General features: G+C 39.6%; 1 protein-coding gene across 2 annotated transcripts in view; it reads left to right on the top strand.

The window, feature by feature from the left end:
* Positions 1-19,086, top strand: part of atp10d (ATPase phospholipid transporting 10D) — a 199,630-nt gene that overhangs the window by 12,105 nt on the left and 168,439 nt on the right. The window lies entirely within an intron of this gene.

Raw genomic sequence — 19,086 nt, 5'->3', positions numbered from 1 at the left:
TGCCGGCCTCTGCTCTGGGTACATAGGCTAGTGATTACTGGAGCAAAAGGTACTCTATTTGACGAGGGTAGTCATGCTTACAGAAATGCTGGAGGTGACGCGCCAGAGCTCCAACGACTACTCTCCACTTGGTCGCTTCGTGAGCCGCTATCCTGGGACAGGGCATCATCCCACCCCACAAGTGATTGGTCCCATACGCTGACCTTTATGACCTGACCTTGGCCACCGTCGTTGGCAATCTCTCCAGTTGCTACTTTTGCAGGCAGACCACACATCCAAGGAAATGCTGCCCTGTCAAGGATGCAGTGTACTCCTGGTGCCGGAAAAAGGGGTATTACGCCAAAGTCTGCCAATCTAAACAGCCTGCGAGATCCAGTAGCACCAAGTGAGGACATTTGCTACGAGCAATGGAATCGGCACCATCTTCCCTGGCTTATGATGTCACGAGGGATCAAGGCTGGCCATCTTGGGGCCGAGGGCAACCATTTCAGGTGCGGGAGCACCCAACAGTCTCAGACACTGAATCCATACTGGTATCCATCTCACTGAATCAGGAGGCACTGCATGAATTCCCCATGATGGACATCCAGGTAAATGAGCACATTATCAAATGTTTATTCGAGAGCGGGAGTACACAAAATTTTATCCACCTCGATACTGCTAAATGTCTGTCGTTTAAAGTATGGCTTGCAAAACACTGGATATTTCTCACATCCAAATTCTACTCCGCAGCCATCCATGGGTCCTGCTTAGTGACCCTAACTTTTGAAAGTGTAGTGTACGAAAATTTTAGACTACTCGTCATGCCTTGGTTCTGTGTCCCCTTGTTACTGGGACTGGACTTCCAGTTCCAACTGTAGAAGGTTACATTGCAATTTTACAGGCACCCCCCACCATCTGCGATGAACAGTTCTCGGATGGCCACCCGTAGGGAACTTGTGGCCTTTCGACCCTCAAGTTTGACCCCTTCCTCCTCTGTCCCCCCCCACCACATTGTTCATCAACCTCACCCCTGATTGCAAGCCGGTAGCCACCAGAGGTAGACGATGCTGTGCTGTTCACAGGACGTTTATCAAGTCAGAGGTCCAGTGGTTATTGAACGAGGGCATCATCAAGGTTAGCAATAGTCCTGGGAGAGCCCAGGTTTTTGTGGTCAAGAACGAGGAAAAGAATAGGATGGTCATGGACTACAGCCAGACTACAGCCGGGATACACAGCTCGATGCGTAAATCCTTCCCTGCATATCCAATATGGTCAACTAGATTGCGCAATATCAGGTATTCTCTGCGATCAACGAAGTCAGTGTATCACGAGCTCCTAATCCATCCAGAGGACTGCCATTATACTGCATTTGAGGTATACTGTGTACCTGCAACTATGATAGCCTCTACAGACCTGGCAAACTGAATGATCCCTCGGATGCCCTATTTCGTGGAACCTGTTCTAGTCTTCAATAGACAAAACCGCAGACTCTTCACAATATCCTCTGTCTTCCCAGAGTTACCAAGTTTTTCCATTTTGTCAAATCTCAGAATCTACCTTACTTTGTCAAAGAGATTCGGATAATGACTAGAAACTGTCAGGTCTGTCAGGCAAGACAAACTGTCAGGCAAGGCGCGTTGCATCAAGGCAAAGTGCCCCTTCCAGCATCTCAGCATCTACTTCAAGGATCCCCTCCTCCAACCAGAATGTCTATTTCCTTACTGTTATTTATAAATATTCCCGTTTTCCCCCTTCGCCATCCCATGCCCTGACATTACCATGGCCACTGTTATCAAGGCTCTCTGTAGTATCTTCACGCTCTTTGGGTACCCTGGCTTCATCCACATTGACCGGGGGTACATCATTCAAGAACAATGAGCTATGGCAGTACCTGTTGGCCAGAGGCGTTGCCACGAGCAGGACCACCAGCTACAATCCTGGGGTGATGGGCAAATGGAAAGGGAAAATTCTACAGTCTGGAAGACCATCCTCCTGGCACTGAGGTCACGGGGTCTCCACATTTCCCATTGTCATGAAGTCCTCGCAGATCCACTTCACTCTTTTCGGTCACTTTTATGTATGGCCACCTACAGTACGCCTCATGAATGAATGTTTGCCTTCCCTCTGAAGTCTGCTTCAGGGACTAAGCTGCACGCCTGGCTTACCTCACCAAGACCTGTCCTGCTCTGCAAGCATGTCAATCATTCTCAGACTGACCAACTGGTTGAGAGGATCTGCCTCCTCCATGCAAACCCCCAGCATGCCTATGTTGCATTCCCTGACAGGCGTGAGGACATGGTGTTGATTCGAGACCTGGCACTGTAGGGATCTGCCCCTGCCACTACTGACTTTCCACAGACACTCTGCTCAACTTCAACCTTCGAGGTCCCCGGATCTGCAGCTGACCACCCCAGGCTACTATTCCTGCCAATGATGTATTAGCATCACACTCCTTACACCCCCACCTGTTACCACCCCTTGGCAATCTGTTAACAGGCCATCCTTTCAACCTGATCATGATGTTACGGCAGCTCCCCCCCACCAAAAAAAACCTTTATCATGCTGCTCACTGCAACAGACTCCTGGATAGACTTAATCTGTAAATTTGTATATACGTACAGTTTCTTCACATTTTTTTCTCACCCCGAGACAGATTCTACCCATAGCCCCTTGCTTGCCACCCTTTTGCTTTGATCGGTCAAGAGGGTGGATGGTTGTTTGATAGTTTTCCAGTCTTTAGCTATTAAAAGTGATTATTTCATTAATCAGCCTTTTGTGAATTATTGATGGTACATCAAATTGAATAAAAAGTTGTGTGCACCATTTAAAAAAAAAAGTGCACTTTATAGCAAAGTAAGCTTGTCATTATCACGTTTGTTTATTAATGTTTGTTGTAGATTAATTGGTGTCACATTTCTTATATAAACCATTTTGACTTGGCTTCAAAGTTATTTCATTGAGGAAAAAGTACTTTGCGATGCTCAGAATAGTAGAAGGCCGCTGTATAAATGCAAGCATCTTCTTGATAATTATCAAAATTTTGAGACAAACCACAGAAATATATAATATTTTATGTTCTGCAGTTGATCAATTCCAAGAACCCAGTTCATGCCGTGTATTATAATTTATTTTGCAACTCTGACCTGTTCAAATAGATGCATTGGTCAGCATGAAGTTATGAAGTCTCTCAACAGCTTGTGAGCAGTGCCAGAATCTTGGGCAATACACTTAGACATTCTCAGAAATTATTACTGTGCATGAAAGGTGCAAGTAACTGGCAAAACATTTTGAGAAATTAATTCACAATGTATTATTTTAAATGTATTAATGAATATCTTCAATATCTCACTCCTGCAAGGTGTGCTGCCCACCTGTTTCAATCATACCAATGCCCAAGAAGGGTGTGGTAACCTGTCTAAATGACTATCGACCAGTGGCACTTACAGCGACGTGTATATATTCCAATTCTCCTATCATGGCAACAGGTTTACTGCAAATGCCATCTCATTGGCTCTCCACAAAGCCCTGGAATACAGCAAAGATGCATACATCAGGATGCTCTTCATTGACTACATTTTGTTATTTAACACCATCATCTGCTTAAAACTGATCAGCAAACTCCATGACCTTGTACTCAACATCCCACTGTGTAATTGAACCTTGGTTTCTTCACCTACAGACTACAATCAGTGAGAATTGGTAAGAAAATCCCGACCACAATCGCTATCAGTACCAGAGAGCACTATAGGGCTGTAATTTGGCCTCCTGTTCTACTTGCTTTACATTTACGACTGTGTGCCTCGCTGGCAATACCACTGTAGTGGGTTGTATAGAAAGAGGCAATGAGTCAGCATACAGGAGGGAGATTGAAAAGTTGGCCGAATGGTGCACCAACAATAACCTCACATGTAACGTCACCAAAATCAAGGAGCTGATTGTTGACTTCAGGAAGGGAAAAACCAGATGTGTATGATCCAGTGATCATTGGGGGATCAGAGGTGAAGTTCTTGGGAGTCACTATTTTAGAGAATTTTTCCTTGAGCCAACATAGTAATGGCATCGTGAAGAAACTCCTTGGGAGTTTGCGGAGATTTGTTATGATATAAGAAACCCTGGCAAATTTCTACAGATGTGTGCTGCCTGGTTGGTATGGGGACACCAATACCCTGCAAAAGGTAGTGGGCACATCCAGGACATCACAGAACATCACATTCCACTACTGAGAATATCTACAGGGAACACTGCCGTCAAGAGCTTCAGCAATCACCAAGGATTCATACCCAGCACATGCCCTGTTCTCACTGTTACCATCAGGAAAGACATATAGGTGCCACAAGACTCACACCACCAGGTTAAGGAACAGCTGCTACTTCCCCGTATTCAGTCTCCTCAACAACAAACTCAATCAGGGACTCATTTAAGGACTTTTACTTTTGCACTTTATTGTTTGGTTATTTTCTGCTCTCTGTATTGCACAGTCAGCTGTTTACATTAGTTTATTTCTTCTTGTGCTGGCCTTTATAAACCTTTATAAATGTATATAGGACCGTGGGAAAGTGGTAGTGGTAATAAAACATAGGCGCACAATTTATAAAAATGGTGGGGAAAGTTGCAGATGGCGGACCTGCCTCCCACAATTCTGTGCAGCAGAGAAAGGACTGTATGTACAGAGCACTCATGGAGGGCTTTCTCTGCTGCATGGAATTCTCTCTCTCTCTCTCTCTCTCTTATGTGTTTTATTTCCACTAACACTTTCCCATGGTTGTTTATATAGTTCACACAATAACAGGGGCTGAAGGGTTCATAATGCTTACTGTTAATTATGTTATAATTGGGCATGATTAATTTTGTTTAAATACAAAATCATAATTAGTCAATGCTTCACTCAGACGTCACCAGTGGAGGATAGGCATCCCTCTCCCTGGGGTTGCCTGGTGGTGAGTGTGAATGGATACAGAGAACTGGTTAACATTGGAGAACTGGCTGGTGTTGACCTTGATGAGTCTCAACAGGCAATTTTCCCTCAGGCATTCTTTAGAGTAGAAATAAGGAATCTTGTCAAGTAAAGGTACCTGTTTATCAGTTATGCACATATTGCTGCTTAAGTTTTTTGTTGTTTGATGCAGCTTTGATGTACCAGTAAAATACGACTGAGTGATTTTTAAAAAAATGTTAAAATGGTTTCAAGACATGGTTTTCAATAGCTAGATGTTTGAGGATGAGCTACTTTTCTCTTCCATTGCTGTTGATTTGTACAAATTGAACAGTTTGCAGTTGTTCCTTTGGGCCTAACCAAAAAATCAGCTTCATGATTCATACTGTATCTTAGCCATTTTCAAAGAGTAAACAACACTCAAAGCATTTACATTGAATTGTAGTTTTCTTCCAGCAATTGTAATTTAGAAGCCTGGGATATCAAGTTTATATTTAAAATAAAACTATTGAATAAATTATTTAAAAGTTTATGTAAAAAAAATCCCATAAAGATACTGTAAGTTTTAAGTCATGTAAGATTTTGTAGCTGCACTGAGAGTAATTATGGTTTTATAGTTTTGTGATGTCTATTTGCTGCCAAAAATAGCATTTCAGCATTTTCTGTAGTTGCAGTCTATTTCTGATTTCCCACTCCTGTTAAATCTGTCTGGCCTTCTCATCGACAGCATGTGACCAGAAGCATATTGTGGCTTTGAACTCAAACTGCTGAGAGGAATGCATAGTATTAACCAAAATCAGCATTTGTAAACTGACAGGAGCATTTCTTTCTCTAAGATTGTATGAAAATATCTTTAATGTTGTTATTGTGTAAGCTTTATGACCTATTTAGATAAGTAAGTAGTTTATTGAGAACAACAAAGCCTGAATCAGTACTGATCCAAATGCCTGAATGAGTTCATTCCTGCATTCAGAAATTTATTCTTTTTGGTTTTTTTTAAATAGCAGTTCCCCTTCATTCGCAAAGAGAGAATTTAAATGTGAACCCATGAGATTTAATTGCATAGATTAAGCATAGCTGATAGAAATGAACTTGTGGGTTTTCATCTTCTAATACAAAATATTTTTGTAATTTATAGATGCTATCTGGAATAGAGAATGCATTTTGGAATGCAGTGAGAAGAAATTTTAAATAGTTGCCATGAAATACTAGAATAAATTACTTTTATTATTATCAGGAAATCACATCGCATTCAAAATTAGTGTAAATTGAAGAAATTTGTGTCAGCTGGCAAACGTGCTGCTATTTTAGTAAGAAGGATTAAATGTAAAATTGAATTATTGTAAAAGATAGGGAAATGAGGGAGTCTCAAAAAATGGAAATGACTTTACCTAGAGTTTTGTGCCAATAATCAGGAGTAACTCTGATTGTGTCAGGGTGCTTGGTCAATTTTTGTGGTTGTGGTTCATATCCAGAAAAATCAGTGACCTGGTTTGAAATGTTTTCCCTAAAATTGGCAGTGTCTGAACCCTCCCCAGCTTCTATCATCATTTAAACCTTGACATTCAATTGTGGTACACAGTTCAAATCAGGGTTTATTATAAATGGAAGTTAATATTGTCCAGGTCAATTTATGTCTTGCTCTCTTTGCATGGAGTCCACAATTTAATCTTGCCACAGAAAATTAGGGATTGCACCTAATTGCATCAGGACCCTCATTTTAATGAGATTTAATTTCCATGAAGGGAATAATTGCAACTGTGGAACCTTGTATAAAATCAACCGCTGAGTTAGTCATTTTTTCATCATTCCCCCCCCACCAAACCCTCCACATATCACTGACATCTCACATACAGGACACCTACAACATAGGTAAGGGAATCAGTACCAGAATCGTCCCTGCCCCTTATTGCTTTCAAGTAGCTTCCTAGTTCCATGCCTCTTTCTATACATACTAATCCGTTTAGGGACACAACAAGACATGATTGGACATCCACATTCACACATCATACCCAGGCTAACAGGAACAAAGGCGAAAACGGAAAAGAAATAAACCAATAAGTGAGGATTTGCCGCATCTCAGCAGCTGGTACCTGGGCTGTCGATTGTGGTATGATGGAACAATTCCCTTAGTCCCCTTCCTCCCCAATGGAAGGGTAGATAGATGGAGTAGGGGGTGGAGGACGTAGGCTCACTCTATACCTGTGCTCCAATGTAATTGAAATATGGTCACCAAATTTTAAAGAACATATTATATTCTTTTCTCAGTTATAGGCAATTTTTTCCATGGGAACACAGCTCCGCATTTCCCTATTCCAATGCACAATGTCTAGATGGGAGTTGGATTTCCAGGTAACCACTATGCACTTCCTGGCCACTGCCAATGTGATCATTATGCATTGTATTTGAAATCAGGACAGCTTCATTGTGAGTATTATGTCCAGCATGCTCTCCAACAGGAACAACTCTGGATCCTGTGGGAACTCAACCTATAATTCTATCCAGACTTATATCCAGGGCCTCACCTTGGTACATGTCCAGGTCACGTACACAAAGATTGCTGTCGTTAAGTCGCAGCTAAAGCATAGGTCTGAAATTTCTGGCTTGGCCTTGTTCAATTTATGATATAACTGGTGTATGAAATTATATTGCTGTCATGTTGATCTAACACAGGTCTGAGCAGCACTGCTCATTAATTGTTATTCCCAAGTCCAACTCCCACGTTTGCCTCAATTTATGGAGGCCTTTGGACTTTCCATTTGGCGTAGGAAATATATTGCTGAAATAAATATTCGTGTATTCCCCTTTCAAATCAGGGTCTCCATGTCACTGCACATAGGGATCATTCATCGATGGAGCTAATTTGTCTCTCAAGAAAGATCTTATCTGAAGGTAGCAGAGGAATGTCTTATTTGATAAATCGTATTTGTTCCTAAACTGTTCAAATGATATTAGTTGCCCCTGCTAGTAACAGTCCTCGATACACTTGATCCCCTTCTGGCACCAGGTGTCCAGGATCTTGTTATCTACTGTCAATGCGATTAATCTATTCGGAGTCAGGGGCTTTTTTTTGAGACAGACCCACTTTTATTCCTATAGACTGGTTAAATTTATACCAAATTATGATTACATGTTTTAGTATGGGGCTGTCTTTTTTTTTTGCCAAATAACAATTTCATATTCCATTTATAAATAAAATCCCCTGCTACTTGCCTACTATGCGCAGACCAATTTGTGCCCAGGATGGTACACCTTCCCCCTCAAATAGAGAGACTATACACCTCAACTGGGCTGCTCAATAGTATTTTTTTTTTTTAAAGTCTGGTAATTTTAAATCAGCCAGACTGTAGTCCCATGTTAATTTCAGCATGGAGACCCTACTATCTTACAGTTCCAACTAAATTGTATTCTATGTGAATGTAGATTTTGAAAGAATCCTCAGGGCAATACCACGGGCAAAGTCTGGGAGAGGTATTAGTCTCGTCAGCATGTTCATTTTAATGCAATTGACCCTGCCTACCAGTGTGGCAGACAAGATCATCCATCTATTCAAGTCATTCTCAATCTTTCTAAGCAAGTGGATGTAATTCAACTTATATAAATTATTCAAGTTGTTGTCTACTCTACCTCCTAGGTATTAGATTCCATCTTGTGGCCACTTGAGTTGACTATTTTGTTGGCACTCGCTGTAATCCCCTTTAGTAAGTGGCGTAAACTCACATTTCTTCCAATTGATCTTGTATCCAGAAACCTCCCCATAATCTTCCAGAATAGAGTGTAGTTTAGCCAGCAAGTTTGTTGGCTCTGTCAGATATGCCAGCACGTCATCTGCATATAAATTGATATTCTTCCTGGCCCATCCTTAATCCCTTAATGTCTGGATCCTGCCAATTGGCCTCAGCCAATGGTTCAATAGCTAAAATTAATAGAGCTGGTGATGGTGGACATCCCTACCTAATAGATCTAAATAGTGGAAAAGCTGGAGAAATTTGTCTGTTGGTCACAACTTGAGTCCTGGGGGCTTGATATAGCGTCCTTATCCAATTTATAAAAGTTAGCCCCAGGTCCAACTTTTTCCAGCTCTTTGAATTATAAAGTCCTACTCCAACCTGTCAAATGCTTTTTCTGCATCTAGAGATACTGCTAAACTTTTGACATCCCTTGACTGTGCCAGATATATTATATTTAGTAGCCTACTGATGTTGTCTGAGGCTTGCCTCTTTTGCACAAAGCCATTCGGTTCATATTCATTAGTTTCAGCAAAAATTTTGTCAATTTATTTGTCAGGGCTTTGGCAAGGATCTTGTAGTCCCTGCTCAGTAGTGAAATTGGGCTATAAGATTATGGTTTCAATGGATCTTTTTTTTGGAATCTTTGTAATTATCACTGTTGAAAAGGATTCCTGGAGGGTATGGGTTTCAACTGCCTGTTCTATCACTTCCATAAAACAACATTTTTAAATTCCCTGTAGAATTCAGGCAGGATCCCATCCTCTCCTGGAGATTTGTTAGCTTGTAATAAACTCCATGCTTTTGCTATTTCCTCCTCAGTGAAAGGAACGTTTATCCCTTCCTGTTCTTCTGGGTCTAAATTTGGTAACTCCAATTTTGACAGGAACTTGTTAATTTTATCTGGCTCCCCTTTTGATTCTGATTTGTATAAATTTTCATAAAAATTACTGAAAAACCTCATTGATCTCTTTCAGCTCATATTCCATCCTGTCATTTCCCATTTGCTCTGCATTGCTTGTTCTCCCCTCAGCTGCCAGGAGAGGACTTTATGGGCTCTTTCCCCATTCATGTTTTTGCTTTGACCTCATTATGGCCTTTTCCACACTATATGTCTGAAGTGTATTAATTTTTTTTTTTATTTGTCAGAGCCTGATTTTTGGAAATCCTTTTCTAGTCATGTAATTTCTTTTTCCAATTCTTCTACCTCCCTCATTGTTTTTTCAACTGTAATCCAAATTATTTAACTTCTTAAGTATGCCTTAAGAGTATCCCAAAGTAGAAATTTATTCTGAGTAGAGGGACAGTTAGCCTCACAGAATATGTCTATTTGTGCCCTAACAAAGCTACAAAATTCCATTATTTTTCAATAACAATGTATTAAGGTGCTATCAATATACCGTCTCTTGTTTATCTGGCATTGCAATAGTTAAAGTCAAGGGAGAATGGTCTGACGAAAGTCTTGCTTTATACTCCGTCTCCATGATCTTATCCTCTATGTGGGTTAATGCCAGAAAAAAAAAATTCTAGAATAGGAGTCATGCTGTCTTTAGTAGAAAGAATATCTCTTCTTTCGATGCTTCCGTCTTCATGCATCTATCTAGTTCAGCTCTTTCATAAAGTCAAGGGTGGCTCTTTTCCAAACAGGGTCCAGTTCCTTACACCCCCCCACACCCCCCCCCCCCATCAAGATGTTTTCTCTACCCTCTGTCAATCTCAAGAGTGTATCTTGTATAAATTTTCCAATATCATAATTGGAGCCGTGCGCGCGTGTATTTATATACATATACACACACACATATATATACACACACACACACACACACACACACACACACACACACACACACACACACACACACACACACACACACACGGCTCCAATTATGATAATGGAAAATTTCTACAATGTGTGTGTGTATGTATGTATGTATGTATGTCTATATATATATATATAAAATTACTAGGGTACAGGATTCAGAATATATTTGACAGTGGACCATTACAAATCTCCCTTCCTTATCAGTGATTACTTTCTCCACCCTCACTGGAACATTCTTTCCTATCAAAATTGCCACCCACCCTTGCACGAGAATTGAACGAGGAGACTACCACCTGGCCCACCCATCCTATTTTTATTTTAGTTTTTTGATGTTCCAGTTCTGTTAAATATGTTTCTTGGAGAAAGGCCAGATCTGCCCCTTTTTTGTATGTGTGTGGACTCTTTTTCCTCTTCACAATCCTGTTTAATTTACATTAAAACACGCATTTGATGCTGTTGGCCATTGCCCCAAGTGCTCCTATGCTTGTGTCTTCCACATCCCCCACTGCCCCTCATCCACCATCCATCCAATCCACTCCCTTCAGCCAAGTGCTCCAGTCTGCTGAGTATGCAAAGAATCCTGGAAAGGAGAAATAATAAAAAAGACAGAAGTAACATATAACACAAAAACACCCCACCATACTCACACATCCATTTATTTTACACCCTACTTCCATTCGTCTCTTCCTTCTCTCTTTGATGGCTACCCCACCTCCAAGGTACCACCATCTCCTTCTACACCAAAGGTTGTGCACTTAACACCCATCTATTTTCCTCCCCTCATGCTCTCCTGAACCATTTTTTTCAATTATATTTATATAATCAGTTAAATCAATAACAATCCTATAACTTATTATTTACATTGCAGTCTTGTATAACAGTTAGTCTTTATGAACTGGCAGTTCTTAATTCTTTGGCTTCAGATAAAAACCTTTTTCTCTCCACCACGCACCCCCCCCCTCCACCCCGGACCTTGGCCGCATATCTTAATACGCTTTCATACCTCTTATGCTTGGCTATTCTTTTAGCTTGTTCAAATTCTTTGTTTCAGCAGGGAGCACTAACATCCGGGTAAAATAAAAATTTATTTCGTGCCAGTTCCATTGGTCTCCATCTCACTTTTGCTTTGATGGCCGCTGTACCTAAAATTTTCTATCTGTCCTGGAGATATAAGAGCTTTACCAGAACCGAGCATGACCATTGACTGAGGTCCAGGTGCGGGAAGTAGGACTAATGGGCCCACTCTACTTCCATGGACTCTCTTAGCTTCTTCCTCCCTAACACATCTGAGAATCCATGATTTCAAATTGTTCCCTTTCCAGTGTAGAATGATGGGACCATTGTGGGACCATAAATTTCACAATTAAAAACAGGCCTTGTGCAGCGAAGTAACGCCTTAATTTTATGTTGTAAATTTATTTGGTGATTAATGCACTAAACTATATCTTGAACGGCAGTTGATTACAAGCTGCTTTTTTTGTCATTTTGTAGCTCATGAGCTATCTCTTCCTTACCACAGTATAACTGAATGATTTGTACAATAATAATAACGTAGGGTTGAAGACTGCTGTTATTTTGCCAACAAATTCTGGCCCATTCTGATGATGGTTGGTGTGTTCTTCATGAGTTAAAGTTTTCTTTCATCAGTGTAACAAGAAGATGGAATGCACTCTGCTCATCAACTACACAATCATAACAAATGCCTGAAACGTGTGGTGTTGTATAACTGTTGCTATAGTCTAAATTATTTTTCCTGATATCTCTATTTAAACAAAAATAGTTATAAAGCTTTTTTACATCCTGTGATTAAAGAGTTTAAAAAGTACTCTTTTTCAAAGCAGTACTTCCCATTGGAATAGTTAGAAATTGACAGAAAGTATCAATTGGCTGAGCTGATCTGTTTATTAGTGCTATGTTAAGACAAAGCACTTATCGGGTATGATACAAAAACCTACTGTTGAAACTCAGCAGATTAATGCTGCATTCACTGAAATGAAAGGCAATAAGCATTTTGGGCTTGAGCCTTTCATCAGGCACCTGATTCCTTATGAAGGACTCGAGCCTGAAACATCGACTGCCTTTCACTTCCTATGCATGCTGTGTGACCTGCTGAGTTTCTCCAGAACTTTTGTATATTGCACCAGTTTCCAGACTCTGCAGAAGTTAATTTTTTTTAAAAACTGCATTATCAGGCACACCCTCAGGATTGAGAATTTTTTCATTCCAGTTTTGCGTGGAAGGTATATGTGGTTTCTGTTAACTGGGTCGGGTTTGCATACTATTTTCCAAATAGTTCTTAACTGAGTTTGGGTGATTCAAAGGAAAGGAGGTCCAAGCTGTCTAAAGATCTGTAGACCCAGATCTACTCTGATCGCTCACACATATTTGCCCACAGGCTTCCTTTCTAACCTGATCACTTTTTACTTTACCCTTAATCCAATGTTGCTACCTCAATGACTCTAACACTTCCCCTAAAAGCTTCTAAGGTTACTTCTCTCTTTCCTGTCTTAACTTTCTCTGCCCTTCACCACCTCCACTGCTTCCCTCCACTGCTATTCTCCAGATGCAGGTTCTGTCCGAAAGTGAGTCTTCGCCATCAACGTATATCACTCACCAACTCTTGCGTTGTTTCCTCGCACCCAAAGTTTACAGTTTAGCCCAGAGTTGCCGGACTTCTCCCAGAAAATCTGAGAAGATGCTTTCATCTCCAGGCAGTATTACTGATGCTGGCATCACAATGTTTTGGCACCAACAGGGCAGGTTGGTGGTATGGTGTCCCAGCAGATGGAAGCTAACTTATCATGAGGTGCAGGGTTTTTCAGTTGCTACTATCAGTTAATAGGATGCATTACGACAGTACATTTTAATCTAATTATAACATGCAGGATATTCTTTTTTTTAAACTTTATTTAAAATTTTATGACATGAATAAAATAAAAATTACATTTAAAGAAATAATAAAAAATAAGATAATAAAAATTAGAATACTACATCATTAAACTACACAAATTAACCCCCCCCAATAATTATAACACAACATTAATCATCTAATTTAAAATTAGTCCAATCCTCCCCCCAAAATAAAGAGTGAAGAATTAATGAACAATATTGTAAATAAAATAGAAAAAACCCCACTTACAAAAAAAGGATAAAACTTAACAACAAAAAAAATTACTAACAACAAAAAAAATATCAATACTAAAATAATACCCTTAAACATATATTTAAATCAAACATAATACATGTATTTAACAAATGAAATCTACTTTAAAACTAAGTTCAAATATTAAAATCATATATCAACCACATGTCTGTTATTCAAAAAAATCATAATTAATAATACATTAATACAGAATTTCCATTAATACCAAGTTTCCTTTATAATTCGTCGAGAGAACAAAAACATCCCTTAGAAAAACAATCAGATAAACTTTTTATTCCCTTCCTCTCCCCTTATATAAAAAAAGAAAAAAAAGAAAAAAGTTCAAACTCTTATAAAATTCTCCATATTCTTCATTTATAACATCTTCAAAATTCTCTATCGAAATTAACTTAATTTTATTAAACTCTTCTCCCTCAATGTATTTGTACTTAATTTTCTTCTTTTTTCTTCTTATCACCTTCCCCTCATCTTCCTCTTCATCTAATTCAACATCTTATTATCTTCTGTGACATCATCCTCTTAAAAAAGAAAGAAAAAAGAGAAAACCCCCCCCAAAAAAAGAGAAAGAAAAGGAGAGAAAAAAAACCTCCTAATTCCCTCTCAATTACAATCAGAAAACAAAAAGAGTTAAAAAAAATTATTTAAAAAAAAATAATAATAAAAAACCTTCACTTCTTAACCCAAAAATTAAAAAGAAAAAAAAATAGGTCGGAGGTCACAACTACCTCCTCCTGTTTAAACCGCCCAAAGTGGTAACTCCCCCAAAATATTGGGTGTGAGATAACTCACAGGTAGCTGATGACTTCTGGAAACTAGTGCCCACCCAGTTCCCTCTCCCAACTCCCATTTCATTAAACTATCATCATTATTTAAACTATTTAAACTCTTTTCAAAAAATAGATAAAAGATTTATTTTTTTAAATCAACGTTACCACTTCGGTCACCATTGCTTCCATTTCTTTTAAAAATCTGGATCCCACCTTACATCTCTACTCTCTTTGGAGACCTTGAAGGACTACATCGTTCCTGAAACTGCATGATTGGTACTGAGCAAAGTCCATAACCTCTTTAGGATTGTCAAAGAACTTTGGCTAATTTCCATCCTAAAAAATCTTCAGTACTGCAGAATACCTGAATGTTCCCTTATGTCTTTTTTTCCACAACCGTTCTTTCACAGAATTAAATTCGCGTCGTTGAAACATAATTTCTTGACTCAAATCTTGATAGAAGAAAACAGGGTTATTCTGAACCATCAAAGGAGTTCTATTTTGCTGGGCATTTCTAATAGCTGTACGTAAAATTGTCTCTGTCACAATAGTTTAAACAACGGAACAAAACAGATCTTGGATTCTGTCCTGAAAAAGATTTTCTTCTTAAAACTCTATAAGCACGTTCCAGTATTAAACCTTCAGGGAATTTATCCTGTCCTAACACTCGTGGAATCCATTCAGTAACAAATTTTCTTGGATCTGGTCCGTCTATGCCTTCTGGCAAACCAACAATTTTCACGTTGTTCCGTCTAGATTGATTCTCCAAATAATCAACCTTTTTTGCTAAATTTTTATTTTGGATCTGCAATGTTTCAATTATTCTATTTTCATCTTGCAGTTGATCCTGTGCATCGACTAAACCTTGATCACACATTTCAAATCTTTCAATGGTTTCAAGCTTAAAAGCTCCATTAATGACTTCCGCCATCGCATTAATCTTGGAAATAAACAGGTCCACAAAATTAGCTAAGTGACTCGATACAGAATATATCTTATCTTCAAGATCCTTAACAGACATTTCAACAGAAGTAGATTCAGGCATAATGGGGTCTTGCTGTTCCTTAGAGACCACGGGATCTTCTGTCCCTTCCCTTAATTTAGTATCTTTTCTAGCAGTTTGACTTCGTATAAAAATCCCTCTCAAAGACCTCCCAGCAATGCCAGGAGACTGAAGATCAGGGTTATCTTTAAGCCAAATCTCTTTAATCATCTTCACTGAATCGATGTCTGGAAAAACCGTTGTAATTGAAGATGCATTTTTCAGTGCCACCACTATAGCAGTCGAATGACAACTCTTTAACTCTCCAGCTGGTGGCGCCCCAGCTGATTCAACTGTCAAAGCCTCAGCAACAACACCTGCAGTGGCCACTGTGCGAAACACTGGCACCCGTCCAGCCCCTTGTTCTGAAAGCTGTTGAGTGCGACCTTCAGAGATCCTCACCGGCTTAAAACGAAGCTTCAATGCCGAACTCTGCACGTCCTCCTCTGGATCCATTCTACGTTGAGTCCTGGCTTCTTGTAAACAAGTAGGCTCAGACAATTTCGGAAAATGTAGTTTTTTAACAGTCTGTTGATATTTTCTTTTACCTTTTTTTTTGCATATAAACCATTAGGCACTAATCCAACACCTATTATTTATAAACTTTGAAAAGAACTTTAACAGGCACTTAAAGACAAAACAATAAATCAGAGTCAGGAGAGGTCTGGAAGGCACGTCTGTTCCCTATGCCATCTTGCCACGCCCCCACATGCAGGATATTCATAAATTCTCTGATTACCTGTTTTCTTTTGCCCTTTTGAGCATCTAACATTGGGATAATCAGAGTACAAGATGTTTTTCTTTTTTGGTGAGGAATGTTAAAGGGAAGAATAAATCATGAATTTTCTGGGTGTGAGGTTCTCCCATTTTTCAGTTCATTTTATTGTGTGGGACTGTTCTTTTAAGAGAACAGATTTAGCAAAAGCCTGTGGGTTTTGGAAAGTGATTGTGAACTAGTAAGAGGTTTAGAAGACAGCATGTTCCAAAAGGTTGATGCAAATGCAGAGTGAAAGGGAGCAGCCCTGGAAAAGCCAGGAGCAGAGACTATGTGACCAGCTTCCTTGAAAAGACAGCACACATTTTGCCCAAGAGGCCATTTTAAGGAAGCAGCTCTTCGACCTCCTTTGTGGGGATGAGAAACCCATTTGGCCTCATTGTGTGGTTACAGACAGAATGCCAGATTTCCTCCTTTTGATGACAGAGGAATGAGAGACCACTTCTAGTGACCCACAGAAAGGGTTTTAAAGTTGCAGAAGGAATACTACACTCGACTGATCCATGAAAAGGGATCTATCTCAGAAGAAGGCACTCATCTAAAACAAAACATTTCTCTGAAGCACCTTGAACAAGGGTGTCGTGCATAATCAACAGTCTGCCACCCCTGGTCTCCTTCACCTACTTTAGAAACTCTAACTTCATCTTGAAGCCTGCTTATCACTTCCACTTAAGGCCTGCATGTCTCACCATTCTAAGGCCTCTGTGTCTCAACCACCTTAAAGCCTGCATGTTGCATCAATTTCAAACCCATTGAATATCTGAAATTGAACTTGGAACTGCCTTCCAAGAATTGAACCTTGAGCTGTAGTGATTTGTGGTATTCCGCACACACCAATATATTCGAACATGTTAGAGTTTAAGGTAGATAAGTGTAGATAAATTTGGTTAAATTTTGATAAGGTAGTTAAGTTAGATTAGGTGTTATATAATAGTTGATTAATAATTAAAAATATTATTCTAAGTATAACACTGTCTGGGCTAATTTTTATCGCTGCTGTCTGTTACGTAACATGGGTTGCATATATTTTAGGAAAAGTGTCATGGCCTTCAAAGGACTGCTGAGATTCACTGGAATTCTGTAAGATTGAATAAATTGTTTGTCATGTATACACCAAGATACAGTAAGAAGCGTTGTTTTTTCTGGGTCATTCAGCAAGTCAACTCGTGTGCATATAATGCAAAATAACAAATAATCCCTTAAATAAAACAGTGCAGGGAGTGGTATTATTGCAATTCAAATAATGATAATGAATTAATTGCCATTCACATTGTACATGTACAGGTATTGTTACTTGCTGCAGCTGAACAGGTATTTTTAAAAAAGAAATAACTACAATTGTATACTTAATTGAATTAAAAATACAAAAGTTAGATAATGTTCAGTTATCCTCGTACAAAAAAAGTGACTTGCTGTAGTTTAGACAATCCTTATGTGGTCTTTATTGGAGCAGTTCATTAGTATTAATAGGAGAGGTTCAAAAGCCTGATACCTGTTGCAAAGAAACTGTTCTTGAACCTGGACATGCAAGTGTTCAGGCTTCTCTCTCTTCTGCCTGAAGGTATCAGTGAGAAGAGGTTGTGACCAGTGTGATGGGTGCCTTTATGCTGTTTGTTGCTTACTTGGGGCAATGCCTTGCAAAGATATTCAATAGTTATATGTTATATGTAATTATGAGATGGGATGTCTGAGCCTGTGATGGACCTGGCTCCATTATTACCTTCTGGAGCCTTCAGCATTCCTGGGTCATTGAACTCTTATGCCAAGCTCTGATGCAGCTGGTCAGTATATGTTCCAGATGGAGTATTCATTGGCATGCCAAATCTCTTCAAACTCCTTAGAAATGAGAGGCAATTGTGTGCATTCTTCATGTGTTGTCTCCAGGAGAGGGCTTCTGAAATAGGGACTTGAAGGTTCCAACCCTTTTCGCCTCTGTCCCATCAATGTGTATGGGTGTGGATCCTTAGCCTCTCTTCCCTAAAATCAACATTAAGCTCTTTAGTCTAGGTGCTATTGAAATCGTGATGCCATTTTGGCACCACCCAATCAATCATGCTGTATTCTGACTCCCCATTTGCAGTTATTTGGCCAGCAATAGTAGTGCTGTCAGTGAATTTCTAAATTGAGTGAGAGCTGAATTTGGCTACACAGACATGAGTGTATAGGAATAGAATAGGGGCCTAGGCCATCAGCCTTGGGGGTCCCATATGTTGATGGTCAATAAAAAGGAGGTAATGTTGCTGATTTCGCTGAGGAAGTCGAGGAGCAAAGAATCCCAGAATCTTTATATCAGCCATAGGTTTTGCTGGTGTTGAATGTGGAGCTGTAGTCATAAAAAATTATAGTGCAAGGGCATCATCTTTTGGAGTGAGAGACTCACTCAAGAGTCTGGTAACAGCAGGGAAGACTCTCCTTGAATCTGGAAGTTTGTGCTTTCAGGCTTGCATGTCTTCTGGGTAGAAGGGGAAGTAACTGGGACAGTAGGAGGCTAGATGGAGTCTTGGGAAAAGAGATTGGTTTTTCTGATAGCCTGAGCTGCATTTGTAACTGTTGCTGAATACATCTGGATGTGATGCTTTCTGTGGTGCATCCCCAACATGCTAAATTTCCTCAGACTTCTGAGCAGACTGTCTTTGATGCAGTTCTTGGTTGTAGCAATTTGGTTGGACCCAAACAGGTTATTGGTGATTTTTTTTTTGCTTTTAAGGACTTGAAGTTCCCTATCATTACTGTTGATTCAGGGACTGGTGCTTCTCACTGTTGTGATGCAAGACTTTGGTTATGCAGGGAAAATTAAATTATTATGCTCAGAGCAGAGAAGATTAAAGGAATGTTTGATAGACTTTGAAATTTTGATTGTGCAAATTTACTGTT

Source organism: Narcine bancroftii, chromosome 3 (genome assembly GCF_036971445.1).
Source record: "Narcine bancroftii isolate sNarBan1 chromosome 3, sNarBan1.hap1, whole genome shotgun sequence".
Classification (NCBI taxonomy): Eukaryota; Metazoa; Chordata; class Chondrichthyes; order Torpediniformes; family Narcinidae; genus Narcine; species Narcine bancroftii.
Note: the sequence above shows the minus strand (reverse complement) of the source record. Positions and strands in the feature narration are given on the sequence as shown.